The 26,532-nt window shown below is 43.1% G+C and overlaps 2 long non-coding RNA genes across 2 annotated transcripts; both read left to right on the forward strand.

Moving 5' to 3' along the window:
• The first annotated feature begins 13,747 nt into the window (after positions 1-13,747).
• On the forward strand, positions 13,748-14,757 carry LOC120974394 (uncharacterized). The gene is made up of 2 exons (XR_005769802.1): positions 13,748-14,174; positions 14,278-14,757. It is a non-coding gene; the product is annotated as an uncharacterized lncRNA (long non-coding RNA).
• Positions 14,758-15,034: 277 nt separating this feature from the next.
• Positions 15,035-15,721, forward strand: LOC123497320 (uncharacterized). The gene is made up of 2 exons (XR_006670992.2): positions 15,035-15,408; positions 15,489-15,721. It is a non-coding gene; the product is annotated as an uncharacterized lncRNA (long non-coding RNA).
• Positions 15,722-26,532: the final 10,811 nt, after the last annotated feature.

Here is a 26,532-nt window from a genome sequence, read left to right on the forward strand (position 1 = left end):
ACCTTTCCTCGATCTAGTGATCATGCGGAGACCCCGCAGAGCAGGACTAGGGGTGTTATCTCCTCGGAGAGCCCCGAACCTGGGTAAGATCCGCCGGCGTGCATGTCTTCGCCTCATCCCGTTTCCAGGCACCGGCGACGTCTTATTGGCTCCCACAATGATAAGCCATCCATTGGCATATGTCGCACCAACCACCCGACAGTGGGAGTTGGGGTGGGGGTGGGGGTGGGGGTGGCGGAGGAACACAGGCGGTGGGGGCCGGTGGTCCGGCCGGCGGCCCGTGCGGTGTTCTGTATGGGAAGAAGGGTTAGGAGACATAGGATCTTCATCCAACCGCCTGAAATGGTCGAGAGATAGCTGGGAGTTGCATTCTTAATGCGCTCTGGTTCATCATGTGTGGGCACTGCACAACCAACATTTTATTATCCAAAATCTGCTTGCTCTTCTTTACCATGTTCCTCTTCCGTTCTTCTTTAATATGTACTCTCTCCGTTCCTAAATACAAGTCTTTGTATAGATTCCACCATGGACTACATATGGAGCAAAATGAGTGAATCTACACTCTAAAATGTATCTGGATACATCTGTATGTGATCCATAGTGGAAATCTCTACCAAGACTTATATTTTGGAACGGATGGAGTATGATAATAGTACAGTATGTTCCTTGTACTGAAGATGAGCAGGGACATTTGCAGTGTAGAGGTCTATATGGTCGGTTGTGATGGACACTTTGAGCCTCTTTGATTCGTAGGATCTTGTAAACATAGGAATAGGATTTGTAGTGGCCTGCCCACTTGAATCCTATAAGAATAGCAAGGAAATGCGGGGAGCTGTGTCGCCTTTGAGAGTTACACTGATATTAACAGTACCGCACCTTCACTTGAAGAGAGCTGGTATCCGAAGCCTTTCTAGCCGTACCAGCAATACTAGCACATATATTCCAGCAAGTTCCACTTTGCTGATTTTACTCTGATGCTTAAGGTTTTCCCGTTATATCTACACTATGATCTGTGTAGCTGCTTTGTGTCGCACTAGCAACAGTCCACTCTTGAAGCTAAACACTACAATGACTTACAAAATTGGCACCAAGGCATTGAGTGCCATTCTGGATGCAATGAAACTCATACGCTCCCCACCTGTTGATTCTTGTTCAGAATATGATCCTAATGACTATTCTAACCTCGAGGAGTCAAAGGCAGATGGCATGTCATGTTCACCCATCAAGGTGCCTGTTCTAATTTGGCAATGTTTTATTGATTGCGGGTATCTTGCATATGTTGCCTTGCATTTCTTCTACTTTGTTGCACCGCCATCTGCTTAGTTTACTCATCATATATGTCGAGATGCCATGCCCATCCATTATCAATACATATTCCATCTGTCATCATACCATGTTTTTCCACTCAAATGCTGTTCTTGTGCATCAGACATCAAAAAGGAAGAGGGTGATTGCCGAACCTGAAGGAGCACCAGCAAAGTCCTTGAAAAACGTGGTGGTGCTGGAGAAATCAGACAGCACCCCACTTATATTGGTTGTACAACCAGTGACACAAAACGTAGGACCGACTCCAGCAGACTGTACCCATACTTCACTGGCCACACCACTAGCCCCACCACACAGGACCTGCACTCCAGCAAAAGGTATACCGATTTCATTTGCCATAGCACCAGCTGTACCACAGAAAAATCCCACTCCAGCAAAAAGTACAGCAAGTCCACCGGCCGAAGACCTATCCCAACTGCAGAGACGGCCAATTCCTGCAGATTGGAACCCCATTCCATTTATTCCCAGTTTAAAAGACAATGCTTTCAATGTTGTTAGGGACTACGTGCATATATTCCCATCATGGGAAGATTATTGTGAAGACAAACACCATTTTCACATCTTCCTGTCCAACTTACGTGTAAGTGCTATTATTCATGGTTATTATTTTCTTGTTTTCTGCTGATTGAACACATCAATGATTTACATTACATTGTTGTAACTAGGCGAGGGTCAATCTGGATAGTCATGACGAGCAAAGCTTGCTTGTGCTTTTCAAGGAAGCATTGCAGCAGTATCGGTGTTACCTGAGGAAATCACACTTTGATGGCAAGTCTATAAACGAATTTCCGGTGAAGTCTCCTATGCTAAATTTAGAAGACATTGAATGGAAAAACCTTGTTATGCACTGGTCTCGTTCCCAGGATGAGGTACTGTCTATGAAATCACATGACAATTTGAACTTCTACTTTTCCGCATGTGCCTTACGGATCTTTTTTGCAGGAAATCTGCTCGAAGAAGAATTCCGGTTTGACAAGAACGATAGGATATCGCAAATATGTTGCCCGCTGCTTTGCTCTTGTTAGTACCTGTTGTCCTGTATCACTGTACTTGCATACATACCTGGTTCATTATGTGACAGCAGTATGCATGATAGCTTGCTTATCAATTGTTTGCTCCAAATTATCTGATCTGTATGAATGGTTACATTAGTGTAGAATATATCCAATGCCAATGTTTTTTTTAGCTCTACATTGTTCTTGTAAGTACATGCTGTCCTTTATCAGTGTACTTATAATGACAGGTAGTTATTCATGTACCATCACTCTGCAGCTTATTTTCCTTTGCCCTCCATTTTCTACACATCAGATCTATATTTACTCTTACCATAAGGTTGGTACTGAAGAAGTTTAGCTGTGCATTGCTCTTGGCTGTACCTTTTGCCTGTATCGTTGCACTTACATTTATAGCTACTTGGTTATGTAGCATCACTCTTCATCTTATCTTAAATATTTTCCATTTTTTCGTATATTATCACATCTATATTTACTCTTAACAAAATGTAGAATAAAGGCAATGCTTTTGAAGAAGATTCTATGGTAAACTTCTTGAATTGCCCCCCCCCCCATCAGCATGGACAAGGCCTTTATAGAGCCTGTCTTCACCAATAATGTAAGTTTGTCCATCTCAAGCCTTCAAACTTTGTTGTATATATTTGGTTAGGCATGACTGCAACAGCTGTTTATTTTTGGTGTTTGCATCAAATTGCTTGTTTAAAGTTTATTATGTAGTTCATAAACAAAAGTTTGTCCTTTCTCAATTTAAGTTTTCAGTTGTACAACCAAGTTCCTTCTTCATACTATGTAAATTAAACTATACAGAGCAAGTGATCTTCTTTTGCACTGCATGTATGCTTCTGTTCTTCATCCGTAATCCAGTGGTGTGGTGAACCTACCCACTACAGCACAATGTCATATTCTGCAATGTCTTAACTATGAACAATGTCATATCATTCTACTATTATTTAAACCGTCTCTTTATTTGCCAATCTGAAATGGTATAAATTGACAGCACACTAACCATTGATACTTATGAGTTCTTGATCTGTAATCCAGTGGTGTCGTGAAGCTGCCAACTCCTTCACAATGTCATTTCCTGCCATGTCTTGACCTGAACAATACCATATTGTGTTAATGCAATTTTAAACTGTGTCACCTTATTCGTCAGTAAGAAATGTGATGAATTGTCAGCACTGATACTTTTATGTGCAAAACCTGTCATATGTTTGCTTGTTTATCTTTCAGAGTGAGGAAGATATAAGTGTTGAACAAGTGCAGTCTCATCATCTTGCTCAGCTGCTTGCGCTGCAGCTCCCCAGCAGGGCTAACCTTTCTTGAACTCTATTGAAGTGCTGTCGGTTTTGTATATTATTTTGTCAGCGTGTTTATTTGCACTGGTGGCGATCTTTGATGCCCAGTGTATGTAATCTGTTGTCTGCTTGTGCTTTATTATCATAGTGGCGAACTTTGATGCCCAGTGGATGTAATATGTCGTAATTTCTTTATTGTATAGTCTAGGTTTTTTCTTATTCACGATGCTGCAATTATTTTACTGTATATATATCCTGTCTTCGCAGTAAACCGGCCAAACCGTAAAAATACGGTATATAATCGGGCCATCATGCAATCACGATGTAGGTTGGGCCTGAAACGTGCCAAACAGCTCACGGGCCGGCAGCAGCCCGAAATGAACCCCGGCCCATGATTGTGCGAATCAAATCACGGGCTTTTAACAGGCCAAAATTGTCTCGGTCCTTGTTTGGCCCAATCAGATATCGGCTGCGAGCAGGCCGGATGCAAACCGGGCCGTAGTTAGGCCCAACTATATGAAGGGATTTTAACAGGCCGAAATTAATATAGGGCCGAAATGTTAAACAGGCCTTTAACAGGTCAAAACTAATATTAGGCCAAATTACTAAGTGGGCCTTTAGCAAGTGGGCCCAAAAGCATAGTGTCCAGTTGACGGGCCGAATCTGATATGGGCCATAATTGAGCCCAAAGCCTCTTAAAGGGTCGAACCTGATCTGGGCCGTAATTTGGCCCAGAACGTGGTAGGCTTTTAACGGGCCGGATCTCATATGGGCCACTATTAGGCCCGGAGCGTGGCAGGCCATTAATGGACCGGATCAAATATGGGCCGGCATTTGGCCCAAAACATGGCAGCAAGTTAATGGGCCGGCCTACTAGGGTCCTCAAAATCTTGTGGGCCTACAGCTGGGCCGGCCCATTAATGTCGGTGAAATTTCATGGGCCTTTAGCTGGGCCGGCCCATTATGATCCACAAGAATCTTGTGGGCCTTTACCTGGGCCAGCCAATTATGGCACACAAAAATCTTGTGGGCCTTTACCTGGGCTGGCCCATTATGGCCCGCAAAATCTTGTGGGCCTTTAGCTGGGCCAGCCCATTATGGTCCGCAAAATCTCGTGGGCCTTTAGCTGGGTCGGCCCATTATGGTCCGCAAAATCTTGTGGGCCTTCAGTTGGGTCGGCCCATTTAAACTTGATGGGCCGGTCCACGTGTCAACATATCATAGGCGCGTCTCGCCCATTGGATGAGTGACACCTGTGCCAACGCGGACCTGACACGTGTCTCCTCCAGCCAATGATGATTTTCCATGTGGAAAATCCCCATTGGTCGGGGCTGTTAACGGGTTATCGGATCCAAAACCCGACCCGATAGCTTAACGGCGTTCCGTTACGGTGGATGCCACGTGTCGGTCACCCTTGACGAAAGCACTTCTGTGACGCGCGATTTATCGTCATGGAAGTGGACACTTCTGTGATGATAATTTTGGTAATGTCATGGAACACTTCTACGACAGCACAGGTATGACTATCTTGATTCTGTCATAAATTTGTCATGGATGTACATGCATGACAAAAAACGTGACCTACTGTGACAAACACGTATCATCACAGAAGTGTATTTTTTTGTAGTGTTTATTGGCCTACTCTCTTCAAGGATGCCCGTAAGTTTGTCCTATCTTGTGATGAATGTCAAAGAATTGGTAACATTAGTAGACGTCAAGAAATGCCTATGAACTATTCACTTGTTATTGAACCATTTGATGTTTGGGGCTTTGATTATATGGGACCTTTTCCTGCCTCCAATGGATATACACATATTTTAGTTGTTGTTGATTACGTTACTAAGTGGGTAGAAGTTATTCCAACTAGTAGTGCTGATCATAACACTTCTATTAAAATGCTTAAAGAAGTTATTTTTCCGAGGTTTGGAGTCCCTAGATATCTAATGACTGATGGTGGTTCACATTTTATTCATGGTGCTTTTCGTAAAATGCTTGCTAAGTATGATGTTAATCATAGAATTGCATCTCCTTATCACCCACAGTCTAGTGGTCAAGTAGAATTGAGTAATAGAGAACTCAAATTAATTTTGCAAAAGACTGTTAATAGATCTAGAAAGAATTGGTCCAAGAAACTGGATGATGCATTATGGGCCTATAGAACTGCATATAAAAATCCTATGGGTATGTCTCCGTATAAAATGGTTTATGGAAAAGCATGTCACTTACCTCTCGAACTAGAACATAAGGCATATTGGGCTATTAAAGAGCTCAATTATGATTTCAAACTTGCCGGTGAGAAGAGGTTATTTGATATTAGCTCACTTGATGAATGGAGAACCCAAGCTTATGAAAATGCCATGTTGTTTAAAGAAACAGTTAAAAGATGGCATGACAAAAGAATACAAAAGAATACAAAAGCATGAGTTTAATGTAGGTGATTATGTGTTGCTATACAACTCTCGTTTAAGATTTTTTGCAGGAAAACTTCTCTCTAAATGGGAAGGCCCTTACGTTATCGAGGAGGTCTATCGTTCCGGTGCCATAAAAATCAACAACTTCGAAGGCACAAATCCGAAGGTGGTGAACGGTCAAAGAATTAAACATTATATCTCAGGTAATCCTATAAATGTTGAAACCAATGTTATTGAAACTGTAACCCCGGAGGAATACATAAGAGACATTTTCCGGAACGTTTCAGACTCCGAAAAGGAATAGGTATGTGGTACGGTAAGTAAACCGACTCCAAAACAGTTCTAATGGCAATATTTCTCCGTTTTGGAATATTTAGAAAAATAAAAAAATAAGAAGCAGTCCGGGAAGGACACGAGGCCTCCACGAGGGTGGAGGGCGCGCCCTACCCTACTGGGCGCGCCCCCCTACCTCGTGGGCACCTCGTGTGCTCTTCGGAGTCCGTTTTCTTGCACGATACGTATTTTGGTCGGTAAAAATTCATTATATATTCTCCCGAAGGTTTTGACCAGTGTATCACGCAAATATTCTCTGTTCTCGTTTCGAGCTGTTGCTGTTGCAGATTAGAGCAAGATGTCTTCTCAAGAGTCAGTCGGGGAGAGCCGGGTGTCTCATCCGGCATCGAGACCAAGAACAAACAGCGACGCTGACCACTTTGGGCCAGCAACGGAGGAAGAGATGGAGGCTGATTTGATGAGGATATATGCCATGGAGGATCAAGAAGTCACTTCTCGCTTCCGAGCTGGGTTCACGATGGGGGAACTACAAAGCTCAGCCATTCCAAACTCGGTTATCCCTTCCAATGTTAGATTTCTTTCTTATGAAAATATGAAAAAGAGTGTCACTTGTTCTCCCGGAGCTATGCAACACCCTTGGGTGCAAGGAGCTTTAGCCGTTACAGGAAAGCTTCGTAAGGAGATAATGGATCTCAAGCAGCAACTCAATAAGCTCGAGGAAGAGAATCATATCCTGAGGGGCATTATCGCCAAGAATATCACATCACCATCCCCGAAGAAGGAGACATAATCACATGGGTATGGGCACTCCCCTTGGCAACTGCCAAGCTTGGGGGAGATGCCCCGGTATCATATCACAACCACACTTCTATCTTTACCGTTTTTCTTAGTTCGATCCTATTTAGTAGTATCTTGATCTAGTAGAATAAAGTTTATGGCATGATCTAGTTTTGAGTTTTGCTTTATGATCCCTCTATGTAATCGAGTCCGTGAGTTATATATAATAAAAACTAGTGTTGAGTCAAGGGCTTGATTATTTTGCCATGATCTTGGGTGAATAAAAGAAAAAAAGGGAAAAGAATAAAAAGAGATCATATTGGTCTTATTGAGAGTAATGACTTCACATAGAAAGAGTATGATGATTAAAAATTGTTGGGAGTTGGCAAACATAGCTTTGGTCATCGTTGCAATTAATAGGAAGTAATAAAGAAAGAGAGATTTCACATATAAATATACTATCTTGGACATCTTTTATGATTGGGAGCACTCATTAAAATATGACATGCTAAAGAGTTGATGTTGGACAAGGAAGACAACGTAATGGGTTATGTTTTCTTATATCTGAGATAAAGTATATTGTCATGGATCATCCAACATGTTGAGCTTGCCTTTCCCCCTCATGCTAGCCAAATTCTTTGCACCAAGTAGAGATACTACTTGTGCTTCCAAAAACCTTTAAACCAGTTTTGCCATGAGAGTCCACCATATCTACCTATGGATTGAGTAAGATCCTTCAAGTAAGTTGTCATCGGTGCAAGCAATAAAAATTGCTCTCTAAATATGTATGATTGATTGGTGTGGAGGAAATAAGCTTTATACAATCTTGTGATGTGGAAGAAATAAAAGCGACGGACTGCATAATAAAGGTTCATATCACAAGTGGCAATATAAAGTGACGTTCTTTCTCATTAAGATTTTGTGCATCCAACCCTGAAAGCGCATGGCAACCTCTGCTTCCCTCTGCGAAGGGCCTATCTTTTATTATTACCTTCTACCTTATGCAAGAGTCATGGTGATCTTCACCTTTCCTTTTTATATTTTATCCTTTGGCAAGCACAGTGTGTTGGAAAGATCATGATATATATATATATCTAATTGGATGTAAGTTAGCATGAACTATTATTGTTGACATTACCCTTGAGGTAAAAGGTTAGGAGGCGAAACTATAAGCCCCTATCTTTCTCTGTGTCCGATTAAAACTCCGTAACCACAAGTATTGCGTGAGTGTTAGCAATTATGAAAGACTAAATGATAGTTGAGTATGTGGACTTGCTAGAAAGCTCTGACATAGACTCTTTCTGATGTTATGATAAATTGCAATTGCTTCAATGAATGAGATTATAGTTTGTTGATTCTCAATAAAGTTTCTGATTCATACTTTGCATTCTGAATAGATTATTACTTGAGAATAAGAAATCATATGACAATATCCATATAGATAGTTGAGTATGTCCGTATTTTATTTTTATCGACACCTCTACCTCTAAACATGTGGACATATTTATCGCTATCGGCTTCCGCTTGAGGACAAGCGAGGTCTAAGCTTGGGGGAGTTGATACGTCCATTTTGCATCATGCTTTATATCAATATTTATTGCATTATGGGCTGTTATTACACATTATGTCACAATACTTATGCCTATTCTCTCTTATTTTACAAGGTTTACATAAGGAGGGAGAATGCCGGCAGCTGGAATTATTGTCAAGCTAGTTTTCATCACGTCCCCATGTGTCCTCGGGAGCATTTTCCTTTATATAAGACTTTGTCCAGGCTTGTCCTTTGCTACAAAAAGGATTGGGCCACCTTGCTGCACTTTATTTACTTTTGTTACTTGTTGCTCGTTACAAATTATCCTATCACAAAACTATCTATTACCTATTATTTCAGTGCTTGCAGAGAATACCTTGCTGAAAACCGCTTATCATTTCCTTCTGCTCCTCGTTGGGTTCGACACTCTTACTTATTGAAAGGACTATGATAGATCCCCTATACTTGTGGGTCATCAATGCACAGGGGTTTTCCCCCATTTATTGACGATCAAGCTTGGTGTGTGCTGGTACCACTCATCAAGAAATACCTTGATACTCATTTTAAAAAATCTGATGACCATGTTTATCTTGGTACTCATACTAAAATGGTTGTATGCATCACTAGTTGGTGTAGAAGCCGGGAAGTGAAAATCTCTCCCATTTTTAAAGAGCGAAAAGATCCACGACACCCGCGTCGCCAACCCTAGGCGACACGGGAAGATCACGCCGCCGACCCTCGGCATCCTCTCCTATATCCCTCCCTCCCGCCGCCGAAGATCACGCCAGGCAAAGCCTGTGCTGTGGGATATGACGGCGGCGGCGAACCCCTCTAGCGGCAGAGACACACATCACGACGGTGATCCAGCGGCAAGGAGCAGCGGGATCTCGACGGTGTGAGTGGCGGCGGTGACAGCAGAGGCGCGGTCACCTCGCCCCGGATGCGCTCCTGTGGTGGCGGCTGGGTTCGCGGATCTCGCCCAACCTAGATGGGCTTGAGCGGGCCGACAGCGACGGGCTACCGCAGTGGGCCTGACCACACCGGCTTCTTAGGCACCGTACTGGTGCCATGGCCGGTCATACGGCGGTGGCTCCACCCTTTTCGCCTAGTCCCCATCAGAGAAGGCGGCGATCAGTGCACAAGACACTTGATGGAGGTTCTTCGAACTAATCTGGGTGAAAACCTGCTCTCGGCCAGCTGCGAAGGCCAGCGATGGCGGCGCTCTTCGGTATCGTTCCCTTCTTGAAGGCATCACCGTTGAGAAGTACCAGACCACTATCTTCTACCTCTGGGGAAACCGTAGATCACTAGATCGGATGATGGCGGCGCTCTTGTGTCGTTCCCCCTTGGGACATCATTCTTGGAGGTGTACACGGACTCGGGGGACCTGTGGGCGACATGTTTGGTGGAGTGGTGTTTCATCCTACACACTGATGGCGGCAGATCTCAGCGGCGTGGCGCGGTGGAGACTCGGCGTCCGACGTGCGGTGATGGACTCGCGCAGGAGGACGACGTTGTCTGGTGTCGTGGTGGCGTTGATGGCTGAGAGGCCTAACAAGGCCGATGCGCCAGTATCTGCTCTGAAGACGGGCCGATGGAAGACGGTGGTGGCGGCCCTTGCAGCGTGCGCATATGGTGCCCACTGAGAGTGCGTCGGACCGGTGTGTGACCCAGTACCGGCATTGTGGATTGGATGGGGTACCCCGCTTTAGATGTTAGGCTTTAATGCGATGTCTTTTAGGTATTAGGCTCGGACATTCGGCACCCCTTAATCAAGGGGATAGGAGTAGCGACAGGTATTGCCAAGATGGAGGCTTCATACTTACTGATATATTACTTTGTAAAGTCCTCGTGAATAATTAATAAAATGGATGCATGCATCGTCCAGATGCAAAGGCCGGGGGTATATCCTCCTTTTCTAAAAAAAAGTATGAATGAAAATCGTTCGGTTTGTTTAAATACCCGTCAAATTTGTTTATTTCTGTTAAATTCCGTTCGAAATGCCTCACATTTGCGGCTACGGCTTGACGTCCGACTCCTTTATCTGTGCCCCCCCCCCCCCCCCTCCCCACCGGTTCGCAGACGGATACGGTGTTCGGTTTGGGGTTAGCGTTGGAGATGCCCTAAGATGGTGGAGGTGAACTTGTTAGGTATAGGTATATAGGATACAAAGAAACTCTCCTGTCAGGTTTCAAAATACAGTATGACCTCTATTTGAGATGGCATATGTGATTAGCAATCTAACCTAGAGAGAGAGATGAGCAGGAATCACCTATCCATTCTCACATGATTAGAAATCGGCGAGCAAGTAGTGTAGCAGATGCTGCGGAGCGGTCAGACAGAGAAAGGGCCCAAGCTCCCAGCGAGCTCCTCGGCCTTGGCGAAGAGGAACAATTCACGTGGGGCCCACGATGGCAGGCAGGTCCCGCGTACGCTTCAACGCTGAGGGGGCCAGCGGCGGCGCCGGCGCACCGGTCCAGCGGGCTCCAGCAGCAAGCAGCGGTTAACGAAGAAGGGCCCAGGCGTACTGTTTCCGGGCACAGGAGCCGTGGCCTCCTCCGTTGATGAGTGACCAGTTCCCGTTTTGTTTGTTGTAGCTTGTAACCGTCGCATCTAATGGCACCGGACAAACCCTACGCGCCACCCACCTGCTCCAGCCCCATCTTGGTGCAAGTACGCACGTTAGCGGTAGGTTTGCCATTTCCGGCGCTGCGACCGGCCGGTAGTCGGTAGATCGGCGGTACGTACTACGTCGAGCGGTCGCCGTCGCCGGTCGTTTTTGGGTGGTGCCCGCGCCGCAGAGGTGGCCGGCTTAGATCTGATCGGCCATGCATGCATGCATTATCGTGTTGTGCATCCAGCTTGCATGCGTGCCGGCCGGTGGGGGCTCGCCCGGCTCGATCAATCATGCAGAATAATGCATGCAGCTGGAGAGACGGCGACGGGTCCGTGGAGTCGCTAGCCGATTGGAGTGGCAGTTCCCATCGGTTTGAATCAGTCGATAATCAATCAACCGGTCGTTGGCAGCATGCAGGCAGGTGCAGCAGAGCGGATGTCCTCCAACGCGACATGTCTTGTTCTCTTCCCCTTCTCCACTCGATCTACCGGCACCCCGACCCAGACCCTCCCGGGTGTGTATTATTGGACTATTGGATCACCTGCGAGCACATGTAGCCGAAAGTCGTAATGTTTTTTTTTTGCGGGTGAAAGTCATAATGTTTTTGTTTTGAGAAAAGTTTTTTTTGGGTGGGGGGGGGGGGGTCATATTCCTCATGCAACTGAGTTTTTTTTATTGCATCGTCGATTCTCCCGTGCGCGTAACCCCGAAGACAAGCCGGAGCTGGCGGAGGCTTGACTGCTCGTGTGTGTGGGGTGGGGGTGCGGGGAGGTCGCTTGTGGCGGAGAGATGGGCCGGCGGGAGGGCATGTAATAGTGTCCTAACCCGGGGGTCTCTCACCAAGTCGGTTCCCGGCCTGATGGGATGGGCTGAGGACTTTTGGGTCGGTTCCGTCCTGGACCACGTTGGGCGGCCCATGGCATTTAATTATAGAAAAGACTTGTTGTACAAGACAGGGATACCAGAGCCAAGGAGACTCTACCACCATCAACATAGACGACCAGGATCTGTAACTCCGGGACCCCCTTTATGTTATACTAGCAAAAGAGCTCATGTGTTGTAACGGGAGAAGAAAATACCGCACTACCCTACCCCAGTAACCATGACTAAGACCCACAATAGGTCTTGCCGAGGCGTCTCTCTCTCTCTCGGCATAAGATGAGAAGTCTGGTTTTTTTCATGCAAAATTTTGTCGAGGTGTACATGCACGATTATCGACGGTTTCTTTGGTCTCCAATTTGGCTTTGATGAGATGTTCATTGCAATCCAGGTCGGTACGAAAGAAAGATGAATCATGTGCTATTGATTAAGGTTGCACCTTAAATAACATTTTAAAAATATTTAACAAGTAAGATAACATCATATTCATATTCTACATATTTTTTAATCAAGTTCATATATAACATGTTAAAATTGGAGTTAGGGTTTAAAAGATATGGGTATTTAAAAAAAACTATTTGTTCTAGATGGACTGTGGGTTAATTATAGAAACAGCAGGTGTTTCCGCTAACGCAAAAACGATTCATTTTTTGTCACTTAATGGTGGTGTGCAGGTTATTTACCAGAAAAGGGAGGGGGGTTTCTATAAAACAGTAAAAAATGGTTCGTTTTCTCACTTAAATGTGGATGGCGGGTTAATTACCTAAAAACAGAGGTGGTTTTCTGTAAAAAAATGTTGACGATGAACGGACAGAAGCAATAGTACTTTATTAGTAGGTATAGATAAGCCAGGGGCGGGCTCGTCGTTAGAACACAATACAATCTTCGGTTCTATACTTGTACTTTGTACACCTCTATCACAATGCACGTGTGTATAGGAGTAGGGTATTATGTCGATCAGTTGCTAGCAGCCCAGCACTAAGTCCCGGGCCAACTTCAGCACTACAGTGCAGAACAGTACTAAACAGTGATATTTTATCTATAGTCAACGAAGAAACCTACTGCCATGGCTCGCGACAACGCCCCTTTTGCTCGGAGCCTAACTACGCCACTGACCTCGGTCATTAGAGTCTGAATCTGGGTAAATTCTGCATCACGTTTCCCCTCCGACCTAATCAGTACGTCAGGCCACTCCCTACCATCGTCTCTTCGCGTGGGAGGTTTTTATGACATCCAATCAACATATTTTCCTCCAAAAATAGGTTCCAATGAACGCTTCAAATCTCCTGATTGTAGATCCCGGTGAAATCGAACAAAAACGAACGAGCGATCAAAGTAAAATACAAAAGAAATCATACGTCTTCAAAACAAAAAAAAACATTATCAGAAATTCGATGTGAAATGCTCTCATCAAGGGTCTATCGGGACTAGCTGCTCTGGATTTACGGGAATGTCAGGAGTCCACCGTGCACTAGTCTACCAAAAACAATAATGGGTCCTTCAATGTGATAGCAACGGCAATATCTCGAAAGTGTCCAAAACCTTGAAGTAGATGTAGGCGACGGGAATTGCATAGGGGATCCTAGGAGCTGCACCCCCTTACATCTCCACCATGCAGCTCCATACAGATTCGGAATGTACACTACGCGTGTTGTGTATAACTCCTTGTATCAGTTAGCTGCAGTAAAGATATTGCCGTATAAGTGTGTCCTTTTGTGTAGTGCTGGGCTCACCAGAAGATAGAAGTTGTACATCGCCTCTGAGCCTCTATTCTCGCCGTGTTTAATGTCGATGGTTCTGGTCATACCGCCCCACGCACCCAACACAATTACTCTCTCATATTCTCTCTTTTCCTCCCGGATCTCCGTCCAGATCTGCGCTCCCGCCACCCTATATCCGTTGCCATGTGTGCATCATCTTCCTCTTCCTCTAATCAGTTGTCCCTACTGCAAGAGGGGAGATGTGGAATGGTGGGTGTCCCACACCAAGCTGAACCCCAGGAGGCACTTCTACAAGTGTGGGCGTCACTGGGTGAGTTCCTCTTTTTTCCCGTCTTAAGTGCATAGATTCATAGATTTGTTCTGTTCTAATCATTTTCTTCATGTTCCTCGTTTCCCCTTAATCTCAAATCTAGAAAGGCAAAGGTTCTTTCAGAAGTGGGAAGATGTCTAAATCGATGTTCTCATAGCCAAGTGGCCCAAGCTGTTCATACCTATTGCCCAGCCTAAGAACAGTGGCATCACTATGATCTTGATCCTCATCGTCGGTATCCTCAACCTCTTTGTTGTTCTTCACCTTAGTCCGAAGAAGAACGGAAGCTGAAGCTGCTCCAATGCTGAATCTAAACCAGTGTTTAGGATCTAGCCAACTAATGATTATGCACTACCTATTTCTGAAGTTTAGTTTGCCCATAATTGTCCCTTACAATATGTGTGTCTGCCAGTGCAGTTAAATTTGTTTTCTAGTTAACCATTTATTCAGGGGAGAATCATATGTTGATCGCCTCCTGTAGTTTATCATGAGGTTAGCCTTACAGGTGGCACCAAAGTATTGTATGTGTTGTAAGCTTGTCCCCTAATATATATTTATGTGATAACTATGATTTGTGTTCTTTTTTGTAACTGCTTAATTTGTTTGTTTATCTTAGATACGTAATCATGTCCATTTGATTTTCATCTTATATATGATTTTAGCAACATTACCCTTTATTCATTCATATTTGCCATTTTTCAAAACCAATTTTCTGTCTTAAATGCTCTGCCCAAATGTTAGGCTCCTTATAAAACCATGAATTGCATTGAAAATGCTCTACTCAACATCTCTAGTCAGTTGTCCATGCTCCCACGTTCTCTAATAATTAGTGCTGCCAATAATATGTTAATCCCTTCATATGATTCCCTATCAACTTGATTTCATTCACATGAGTACCCAATTTGTCTGGACATTTCTCTATAAATGAACAATTATGTCTTAAATGTTCAGTTAAGATGAGTACTGCCAGTAATATCCCATGTTCAGTAAAAATGAGTACTATTATTTGTTTTCCCGTTCATGCCATTAATAAATCTTGAGCACATGGTGCCTGAAATTCAGTCACATTGCTCTCTGCTACATCTCCCCCTGTACCCTGCATCACCATTATTAACTACACCCTCTCCTTGCTCCTCCTTCATCAGTCCACTCCTTCAGTTCTTCTTCCTGCACCACCGCCAACGGCTCCACCAACAGCAGCTTTCCTCGCCACTCGAAGTGCTTCTCCACCAATGTAAGTATCTCGCTATAAAACATGTTTAATTGATTCTTAAAACCGGCTTCTTTTTAAAATCTACTCAAATGTTCTTCCAGGTAAGATGGCATCCCTGATCCATGGCTCATCCAGCCGTTCTGCCGACCAAGTCATTGAACAAGCTTATGAAAAAGAGGCAAAATAAATGTCATGTTCTTAAGTGTACAAAAAGCACAACTATCATTTAATAATGTTCCCACCACACCATGTATCTGTTGCTTGTATTCCGGTAGTATGTGGCCATAAAGATGTTTTTGAGAAATTAATGTGAAGATCTGACTATAGTAAAGAATGGGGATGATATCAGGGTGTACAGCAGCTCAGAGCCACAAATCTTCATCCTGTAGGCGGCCTGCTATATCAACCCTCCTCTATAGTGCAGGAAAAATACTTAGAAAGAAAAAACATTTGCACCCTATTTGATGAAACTGCTTATCACAACAACTTCGGGCAAACATGGCATAGTAATCGAGGAACTAGCAGCCGGATGAAGCAATTTATACTAAAATGTTATACTTATTTAAACTAAGTTTGCCATACTATAGTTTTAGTTAGTGTAATTTTTCAATACTTAGCTATTATAGTTAACCACATAATTGTGTTCCCACATAATTGTTATAGTGTTTTTGTTATACATTTGTAGTGTATGCTAATGGAAAACTTGCTCCTGTCAAATTTAAATTGTATGATGTAACAAAATTTCTTCTTAAATACATTTTCTATATATATTTATCGAATGCTTGTATATTGCATTTGTGTGTGTGTGTGCGCGCATGTTCTTATATATTTTAATGCCATAAATATCATCATAGAGGTTTCTAAATCATATACTCTAACAAATGTCTTAATAGTGTTTTATTGCGAATTATTAGTAAGTGTGTGTGTATAGAAACTTCTAGGCATGGCAAATCGACCTTGCAAGTTGGACTCGGCAATAAGTTGGTAACATGTGTGAGCTTTGCTTACTTGTGTATAAAATAAGATCATAATTGTAATCATGAAGACATAAAATATTGTTAATTTTAATATTTCATATGTACAATTTAATTATTTGATATGCTCATGTATATGAAAACTCCTGCCAGTTTCTCAGAAATCATGCATGCAGAACTCCAATGTCCCATGTGTCCCAACTTAGCATACATTTCAAAATTCAAATTTGTCCATCAACTAAACATGGCCTATGTGTCACAAATACTCTTTTTGATATAAAAAAATTGCACTCGAGATGGTGAATTTTTTTTTTGCATATTACAGAACTTTTAAGGTAGGTCAGGAAAAAGAATGATGTGGGAAAAGGTTTCTTTCTTCTTTCTTCTCTCTCTGTACTATTTCAAAACCGAGTCGAAACCACCCAAATTATCAGTAAGACCCAGTGGCGGAGGCAAGGTGGTCAAGACTTGAGACCACTCAAACCCGTGTGTAAAAACCCTCAGGACTGGGTGAAGGACCAATGATATTTGTAAAAAGGCATACTTTAACTTTTTCGGATGTAAAAAGGCCTATCTGCTAGCCGTAGCCAAGGCACCGGGAATCCCCTCCCTACCACCGACCGTCAGAGCAGCTGACGAATGGGAGGCAAATCCACATGCTCACCAACAGAGATTGAGGGGGAGGAACGCTTTTCCCCAGTCGCCTCACGAGAGGAGAAAGAAAAGCAACGGAGATCTACTCTATGTTTGACCATCAGAAAGAAAAAATTACCTATACTGGTAAGACGAAATTGATATTACTAGATCCACTAATGCTAGTTGGCTCCATTTTCTGTTTTCATTAATTAAAGGGCGCAACTAAATTTTACAAAGTCTTATTAGGATGGTCACAGTGGAAGTATCATGCAAGTTAACTAGACATTTTTGCTGAGGTGACACACAATTGTATGAGGAAAAAGATGATTGAGTATCATGATATGGTATCGTACCATATTACATGATATGCTAGTATGTGGCATGCATGATACTATCACAACTTGTGCACTTAAAATAGGAGCATCCGGATTTGAATCTTTATGAGAAAGTCATGCATGCAAAACTTCGCTACCCCATGTGTGGTAAATAAATCAAGTAGTTTACCCCCTCCATCCTAACTTTATTGCATGCACACATTTTAAAATTCAAGTTTGATCGTCAACTAAATTTTGGCAAGATATAACAAAAATCAAATCATTAAATTCGTATTCAGAATAGTTTTCAATGTTATAAAGTTTATGGAACATAGCACGACCCGTATACACAGAACAAGTGCCTTTCAGTTCATTTCGATATAAAGATAGTTCTTCACTCGAGACGTCAAATGTATAGTTTCTTGCAGATTACTCAACTTTCACAGGTAAGCTAAACCATAAGTCCCAGGACAGGAAGAGTGGATAAGATTCTTGCTCTCAATGATCATTGTGTCCTTGGATCATCTTTCTCTTCTCTCTACTATTTCAACTGGAAAAGTTCCCTCCGTAAATGCCTTGTTGGATCCGTAGGCGCTGGACCTCGAGTTCTGAATGCGCTGTTAGATCGAGCAAGACTTTTCTCTGCTGTGGATGTGGATGTAGTTAGATCTTACCAACCAAAGCCTCATCCGAATATGTAACCTTTGCAGCTTTACAGGGATCATCATGCATGCAGGGTACACATCTGCCCTTGTCCATTGACACCGATGGCTCCAAATCAGACATTACCGACGAGGCCTTATCTGGTGGGATGACTCCAAAAAAAAAAGTACAACACGGTTAACATGGCGAAAGATTGTGCAATGATCTGCTAAGAATAGTCGACAGGAGATGTCTATTCTTGGCCACAGGATCCAGCACGAAAGGCATTGTGGAAAAGCAGAGAGATCGTTCGGTGCTGGTCCAAGGTTTGGTAAGCGGGGTGACAATTTCATAGCAGATTCGTGCTTAGCAGGACGTGCAAAAAACAGGCAAAAGAGAGTTTGGAAAGAGTTGGCGATACGGAGCTGGCAGAGTGGCAAGTGAGGATATGAAAAAATATCTCCCATCATAGAAGTAAGTTCAAAGAGCTTTATTTGTCATCTAAATTCCTGTCTGAACATACCAGAACGCTGGAAGATAGTTTAGCATGTAATTTATCTCATCATCACTTTTGAGGTGTACTTAGGTAGGAGTACTTACTATCTAGCAGTATTATTTATTTTGTACGGGTCCAAAATTTCAGTTTTTGCCTCCCATGTTCACAGAAGTGCTTTGTACGGTTCAGGAATTAAGGCTTACTGGCCCATATAGCTCAGCCTTTAAGTTTGTTGTAGTACGGTTCGATTTTATCTTCAGGTTTTCTTTGTTCATCTTTTACTATAAAAAATCGGGTATATTTTTAAAATGTGTGCATAATAGGTGATTCTTCTTCCATTTTATAGTTCTATAAATCCATGAATATTTGTAAAGGTTCTCGAACATTTCTTACATTTGTGAACATAAATTCATTTTTTTCAGTACTCCATCCGATCCATATTAATCGTCGTTGATTTAGTACAACTTGTATCGGAGGTAGTAGTACATTTTTATAATTAATACAACATCAGTTTTTCTTGGAACCTTATCTTTCATATCTAAATAGCTAGATCTCACTACTAGATTCTATGCAAATGTGTGCTTCCACGTCATGTAAATTAGTGATAGTTGTCTGATTGCAATTGTGTGGCATCAACACATTATGCATGTACACATAAGTTGCATTTTTTTTACCGCTCAAAAAAAACATAAGTTGCATTTTTTAAATTAATTTATCAATGCAAACAAGGCCACCTCATCAAATATGCATTAATTTATCCATGCAAATAATGCCACCATATCAAGACAAGACATGCATGTATTTTTTTTCGAATGAATCAAGTCATGCAGGTCAGTCACAAGTTATTGTTTTGGGGTCATGGACAGTATATCGCTTGACACGAACGGTATGATTCACGTCGAATCGCATTGGTCAGGCGACCCATCAAGTTCCCGAAGGCTCCCTCCTCCGCTTGATTGTTTCATTTTTTATTTTATTTTTTGCACATAGGTTTCAATTATCCTTCCTCGTTTCATTTTTATTTTTCACTCACTCTGGCTCAAAACGCTAGCACAATGGTTTTTTGTTTGTTTTGAAAAAAGTTTATGAAATCAAATAAGTTAGTGAATTAAAAAAATCTCAAAATTAAAAAAAATCAGGAAAAATTTGTGAATTTAAAAACTATTATGTAACCTAAAAAATATTTCCAATTAAAAATATATTTACGAATTTAAAAATGTCTGTGCATTTGTAAAATATTCATGAATTTCAAACGGCTTGATAATTTAGAACATGCTTATGAATTTCAGAATCTATTTGTGAATTAAAACATATTTGGGGATTCCAAAAATAATTATGAATTTTTAATAATATTCATGAATTTCAATATGTTCAGAAATTTGAAAAAATGTTTTCTGACTCAAAAAAATTGCACAGTTAAAACAATGTTCATGAATTCACAGATATTCATGAATTTGGATAAAAATATTCAAAATTTTAATATTTTCATAAATTAAAGAAATTAAAGTAAAAAAGTGAAGGAAAAAAATGGGCAATAAAATGAAAAGAGGAAAAGGCAGAAAATAAAACACAAAAAGAAAAATTAGAAAACCTGGCTCGCAAACGCAAAAAAATGAAGTCTTCCTTTTGTTTAATAAAGACACCCGAAGGGCATCTTAGATCTGATTAATATCGAAGAAAACAAGGCCAATACAACGAATAGATAACTCGACGTAGAACGACCAGTAAAAAATAAAATTGCATTAAAAAGCATACTAGCCTTCTTCTTCCTCCGATTGTATACCGTCCGCCGGAGATTGAAAAATGCACTGAACCAACAGCAAAACAAAAAGAGACACCTGCAAACACCCTCGTCATACCAGGTTTTGAAGACCATCATAGCCACTCACCCCTTGAGGCGAGATCTGGAAATTGCTGAAGCAACATCGGTTGGAGCATCACCCCACGCAGAACGGACTTGCAATACATCACCACCAATTCAGCGGGGTGGAGAAACCGAATCAAGCCACAGAAGAACACAAAGGCAGATGTCGAAGTCGCCACACCAATAGCTAGCCAAAAGCTCCCCTTGAAAGACACACGAACTGCCAAGATCTGAATGAAACCAACAGATCTAGGGACACAAACTCACACATGCCTTTCATCGGCATCGGATCAGACGTTGTCAAGGTAGGAAGAGACCGGAGTGACCATATTCCAACACGCCATCGTTGCCAGCACTTCGTCTATGTCGAAAGACAAGCAAAAACCTAAGATAAGTAAAATGAAATGGACGGGTCCCCACTCCTCTTCTCGCCAACTTGGCCGCCGGACAGGGAAGAGGATGGGGGCCAAGGCGGTGGCTAGGGTTGGGAGTGAGATAAAAAAAACCTTCCCAACATCTTTCCCTATGCCCTAATGGGCGGACCTATCAGGGGTGCTCAATGGGCGAGCGCTATCGTAACGATTGCAGCGGGCAATGCATATCGTTTATGAAGCTATTTAACAAAATCATTTTTGAATCTTTTGCCACGGAAGTTGGCAGAACTTCATTGCCCATCCCAACAAGTTGAGCCATTGTTCCACATGACCATTCTCAGGTTATATTAATGAATTAAGCAAGGGCGCGTATATCAGGCGCGACTATGTCTTGCTTATAGCGGGACATATGGCTGTCTCACCCGAAGCGAAAGCCAGAATGGGCCGGCCCAGCGTGCCGGAGGCCACGGGCCTCAAAACCGCTTATTTTTTTCAATGTTTTTCTCATACTTTTTTTGTTTTTCTTTCTTTCTAACTTTTGTTTACACTTATAAATATATAAATTTCAAAAAGCTATTTACTTAAATTCTTGAAAATGCTAATAATTCCTTTAAAAATGTTAAACGTGTATTAAGAAGATGCTTCTGATGTATACAAAAAATGTACAAAGTGTATGGAAAGAAGTAGACATCAAAAAATATAAGATTTCAATTTTTTTGAGCAATGTTAATCATGTATTTTAAAAATATTAAATGAGTAAAAAATCTGATATAGAATAAATGTACAATGTTTATGGAAAAAAAGTAGACATAAAAAAATATCAGTTTACAAAATAAAAAAAGGAAAAATTTTAATCATGTATTTAAAAATGATAAATGTGTACAAAAATTCCGATGTATACAAAACATTTACATAAAAATGTGCAATGTGTAAGAAACAAGTAGGCATAAAAAATATATATTTTTTATTAAATTATTCATATATTTTGACAACGATAAAGGCATAGATAAAAAATCTACAATGTGTATGCAAAAAATAGACAAAAAATATTTGCTTTAAAAAATGTTAACCCTGTATATATATAATGTTTTTGATATAGACAAAATGTACATTATTTATCAAAAACGCAGACATATGTCTTAGAAAAGTAATTTATTTTAAAAATATTAAACGTGTATACAAAAAAATCCTCATTTATACAAAATGTGGACATTGTATTTGAAAAAAGCAAGCATAAAAAATACAAGTTATAAAAATGTTAATCATGTATTTCGAAAATATTAAACGTGTATATAAAAATGTTACTGATGTGTATGAAAAGTGTGCAAAGAAAACAAAGAAAGCCAATAAAAGCCAAAAAGAAACACGAAATAACAAAGAAAAACAAAAATAGAAAGAAAAGTATTAAACCAAGAAAGAAACAAAAAACACAAAGAATCAAGAAAAAAGCCAGGTAAAAAGGCTGAAAGAAACAAGTTAAAAGTCGTAAAAACAGAAAACCGAAGAAAATTGACAAACAAAATAAGAAAACCGAAAGAAATAATAAAAGAAAATGGAAAAGAAAGAAACCCAGGCCAAACCAGTACATCAAATGAGCTAGCGAGCAACTTAAGCTGCGAGAGAGTGATTGGCTGGCCCTATATGCAGCGCGCCTTCAGGCGAGATGGATGTTATACTCGTTATAAGTGAGGTATAACATTTGCGCGCCTATAGAGACCTCCTATTTAATGCTCTTTGAGTCAAATAGGAGGGTGGCCGCACATGGAGCCATTGCGCTGAGCAAGAGCGAGACGTACGTGCATCGTAGTGAATCGGGATCAAGCATTGTAACGAACCAGGACAGAGCATTCAAGCGAACTAGACCAGTAACGGCAACGCATTATGTAGCAACCATGTCCTGTAGCAACTGATTTTTCTGTGTGGACACTTGTTTTTGAGAAAAGTGAACATATGTTTAAATTTGTGCGCTTTTATAAACTCAAAAAAGGAGGATGGGGCGTCGACCTGTTGGTTGGGCAGCTGGGGTTGCTGCCAGCTCATCCGAGTTCGAGTCCTGGCTCGGACGCTCAGTGCTCGCGAAGTTTCTCCTATAAAAAAAATACCAACGAGGGTTAGCCCTTGGGTTGGTCTCATTTTTTTACAAACTCAAAAAAATTCTTATTTCTAAGAATTTTTGTAAGGAATGTTATATATAATTTTTTCAATATTTTCCCAAATTCAAGATCAGTTTTTAAAAAATAAAACATTTTTTTGAATTGGTGAACATTTTTCAAAAGCGGTTCAGGAACCTTCTGCTTCTGGAAGGTCGCAAAACAGGCAAAACCCAGGCTGGAACCTTCCAGCCCAAAACCGCATTTGCTATAGAACTAGCGTCGTTCAGCAGCTGCATGTGTGTTTCGACCGAGCGTCACATTGGAAATGCAGCGTCTATATCTCATATTTAGCGAGTTGCTGAATGTCCATGTAGTACTTTTTGCCTGTCTACACCATTATCGAAAAAGCTTTCGCCCCGATTTATATATAAAGAAATGACCGACCACAACTCAGATACAAACGCACGTCACCATAATACACGCACACACCCAAGGCTGGATACATATGCGCTGAGCGCAGCAACACTACCTCTAGTACTACAAAAGCAACAGGAGTCCTCAGTCGTGAACACGCCACCGCGAAGAAGCCGCCGCATACGACGAACCGTCTGCTCCAAGGCGGTGCCTTCAGGAAGGGTACGACACCAAAGCGCCGCCACCGCCCGACCCGAAGATCGGAGTTTCCCCTGGAGCAACACGACGGGCAATAAGCACCGCGACGACGCCTTCAAGAAGGGAACAAGCTTCGCCGCCACCGGTCCGTCCGAAGATAGATCAGATTTTCACCCCGGCCAACACTCACCACAACCGGACGCCACACCCCAACGACCACGCCGCCCACACGGCCATGGCCACCGGGCAGCACCTAACCACGGGCTCTGCCCATGAGCACCGCGGAACCACCACCAGGGCCGCCGCCCTGGCATCCAAGACCTGGACACCACCTCACTCGAGACCCACCGCTACCCAAACCAAATATACGAGCGAGAAGGACCCGCCTTTCACACCCCTGGGCTGCCCCCAACGTCGAAACCCAATAGATCGGCCAAAACTGGCCTCCATTGACCCGTCCTGCGGCACCGGGCGTGAAACGAGCATGGTCCTGCTGCCGGGCGCGAGACGAGGCCGGTCCTACAGACGAGCCGACGCCAAAACGCCAGTCGCCGGCCCGCCGAGCTGCCGTGATGCCGGCACGGCGAAGCCACCTCGCCGCCGCCGCCCACAGTCGGAGCCACCGCTACGCCGGGCCAGAGCCCCAAACCCGCGCTGCCCGCGGGAAAAAGAGCGACAAATCCGGCAGGCACGCATCACCACCATCGCCACCATGCCGCCGCCAACGAGCGCACCAGCTCCCGCGCGCCGCCCGCTGGTCCTTGCCGCCTCAGCCCGCGCCGCCTGCTGGCCACCAACCAGAGCACCCGCCAGATACAAATCTGGCGAGGACACCCGCAGCCGCCACCCGTGTAGGCACGCCCCACCGCGCCCCCGAAGAGCAGTCGCCCGCGCCGCCAACCTAGACCACCACCGCCGTGCCGCCCTGGCCGCCGTCACGCCGTCCTGCAGAACCGCACGCATCCGCGCTGTGTCGTCGTCCCGCACCGTCCCACCGCGAGGAAGGGGAAGATGCCTGGCCGCCACCGGCGTCGGCCGGGCTTTGCCCGGTGGCGCGTTCTGGCGGCGGCGGTAGGGGGGAGGGAGGAGGCTGGAGGAGATGCGCTAGGGTTCGCCTCGCCGCTCACGGGAGCGAACGAGACAAGACGAGTTTGTATGTATTATCCGCAACCCACTCTACACCATTGAATAACAACAACTAATAGAATATTTATCTCATGTACTCATGAGTACTTTTTCTCTCTCGAATACGCACGATTGTGTGTACTATATATTATATATTATAGGAGGGGTAAAGAGCCCTCATACAACCGTTTGCTAGAAGAAAAGTCTCCTGTGTATATATGAAAAACAGCTACTGGTTCATTTTGGTAGTGCATCTATCTAAGCATGATATTTGTTTTAATCCAAGTGACATGTGTCCCGTTGAGATAAAAATTATTTTCTATTATTCTATAAAAAGTTCATATGTATTTAGGAAATATTCATCTTGTTTTAAAAATTATCCATTGTGCATTTAAAAAAATTGAATGTGTGTTTAGCTTTTATTTCAAGTTATTAGAAATTTTCAAGTTACTAAAAATGTCACATACTCTAACTAAAATACTCATGCTACTTAAACACCAACATTCATGCTGTTAAAACGTTTCACACAGTTTACAAAAAGTTTCACACTATTTTACAACAATATACGCATATGTTAAACGAAATGTTCACGCTATTTAAAAAATCATGCTGTTTTGAAAATAATAACCGTTTTCCAAAATGTTTACCCTATTAAAAAAATCTCGCTCTGTTTACAAAAATTATCACAGTATCTTAGAAAACAATACGAACTTAAAATAAAATTTCCATGCTACTAAAAAAAGTTCAGGTTGTTTACGAAAATCACTACATTGTTTTTACAATAAGAAAAAACGGGTGTATCTTACACTGTGGAGCAAAGAAATAAAAGTGAAAATATAACTATTATAGAAAGAAAGGAAAAATTAAATTAAATTAAAACACAAAGGTAGAAAGTGGAAATGGAAAAAGAAACAGAAAACATTAAAGAAAAGGAAAAGAAGTAAAGAAACGGAACTAGAAAAAATGATAAATAAAAACATCGAAACCCGGAGAAAAGTATAAAAAATACACTAAATCAGGACTGAAAGGAAAACCGCTCTGCCTTGGTACTCGGCTGCGGCCCACGTCGGAAGCGCCTGAGGCGAGCCCTAGCTCTAACTCGCAGTACGCAAGATATAGATTCAGCGTTATACAAGTACTTTTGTCAAAAAAAAAAGTTACACAAGGACCCATAGTATTTTTTTATTCCATAAAAAATAGATACATAAATGGGATATTTTTTTACCAGGTCCGTTCAAATTATCCATCCTAAGAGCATCTCTAGCAGACCCCGCATCCCGCCCCGACCCGCAAAATAACCGCCAAAATACGGTTTGGGGCGGGAAAACCTGCCCGATCAGACACCGCATTCGCGGCCGACCCGTAATTTTTTTTGCGGGGCACGGCAAAAGATCTCCCCCGACCTCTAGATTCACGGGGTGGGAGGATGACCCGAGCTCGGCCTCTATCCGCAGCGGGATTTGGCGGGAGGGACATTTCCGCGCGGCCGTTCCGCCCCCCCCCCCTCCCCGCCCCCGCCCACACACACACCCTCCGCGACCATTGCCCTGCCACCTCCCGCTCCGGTGCATCTTCCCCAGCCGTCCTTGGCCGCCATGGATGACTCCCTGCTGTCCCCCGTCGCCGTCGAGGTCGCGCACGCTCAATCCCCTCAGGCGGATCTCGTCGCCGGCCATGTTGGCACCACTGCGCCTGCCCGCAAGCGGCAGGGCAACGTGGTCGTGCAGGGCGGGAATCCGGCTGCCCCCGCCACGAAGGCCCACGCTCCGATCGGCAACGCCGCTGCGCGATCCCGGCTGGCGGCGGAGAAGGTCGCCAAGGCATCCAGCGTAAAGCGCAAGAGGATTCCGGCTACAAAGAAGCCGGCTCCTTCATCCACTCCCTCCGCCTCGGAAAGAGGTTCCCCGGCGATGCCGCTCAACGGTGCTGCTCCCACCGCAGGCGAGGTGTTTGACAAAATGGCCGGAAGGTATGCGTCTTCGGTCATGGCAATTTCCTTTGCTTTTCGTCATTTG

This window comes from Aegilops tauschii, chromosome 2 (assembly GCF_002575655.3).
Source record: "Aegilops tauschii subsp. strangulata cultivar AL8/78 chromosome 2, Aet v6.0, whole genome shotgun sequence".
Lineage (NCBI taxonomy): Eukaryota > Viridiplantae > Streptophyta > Magnoliopsida > Poales > Poaceae > Aegilops > Aegilops tauschii.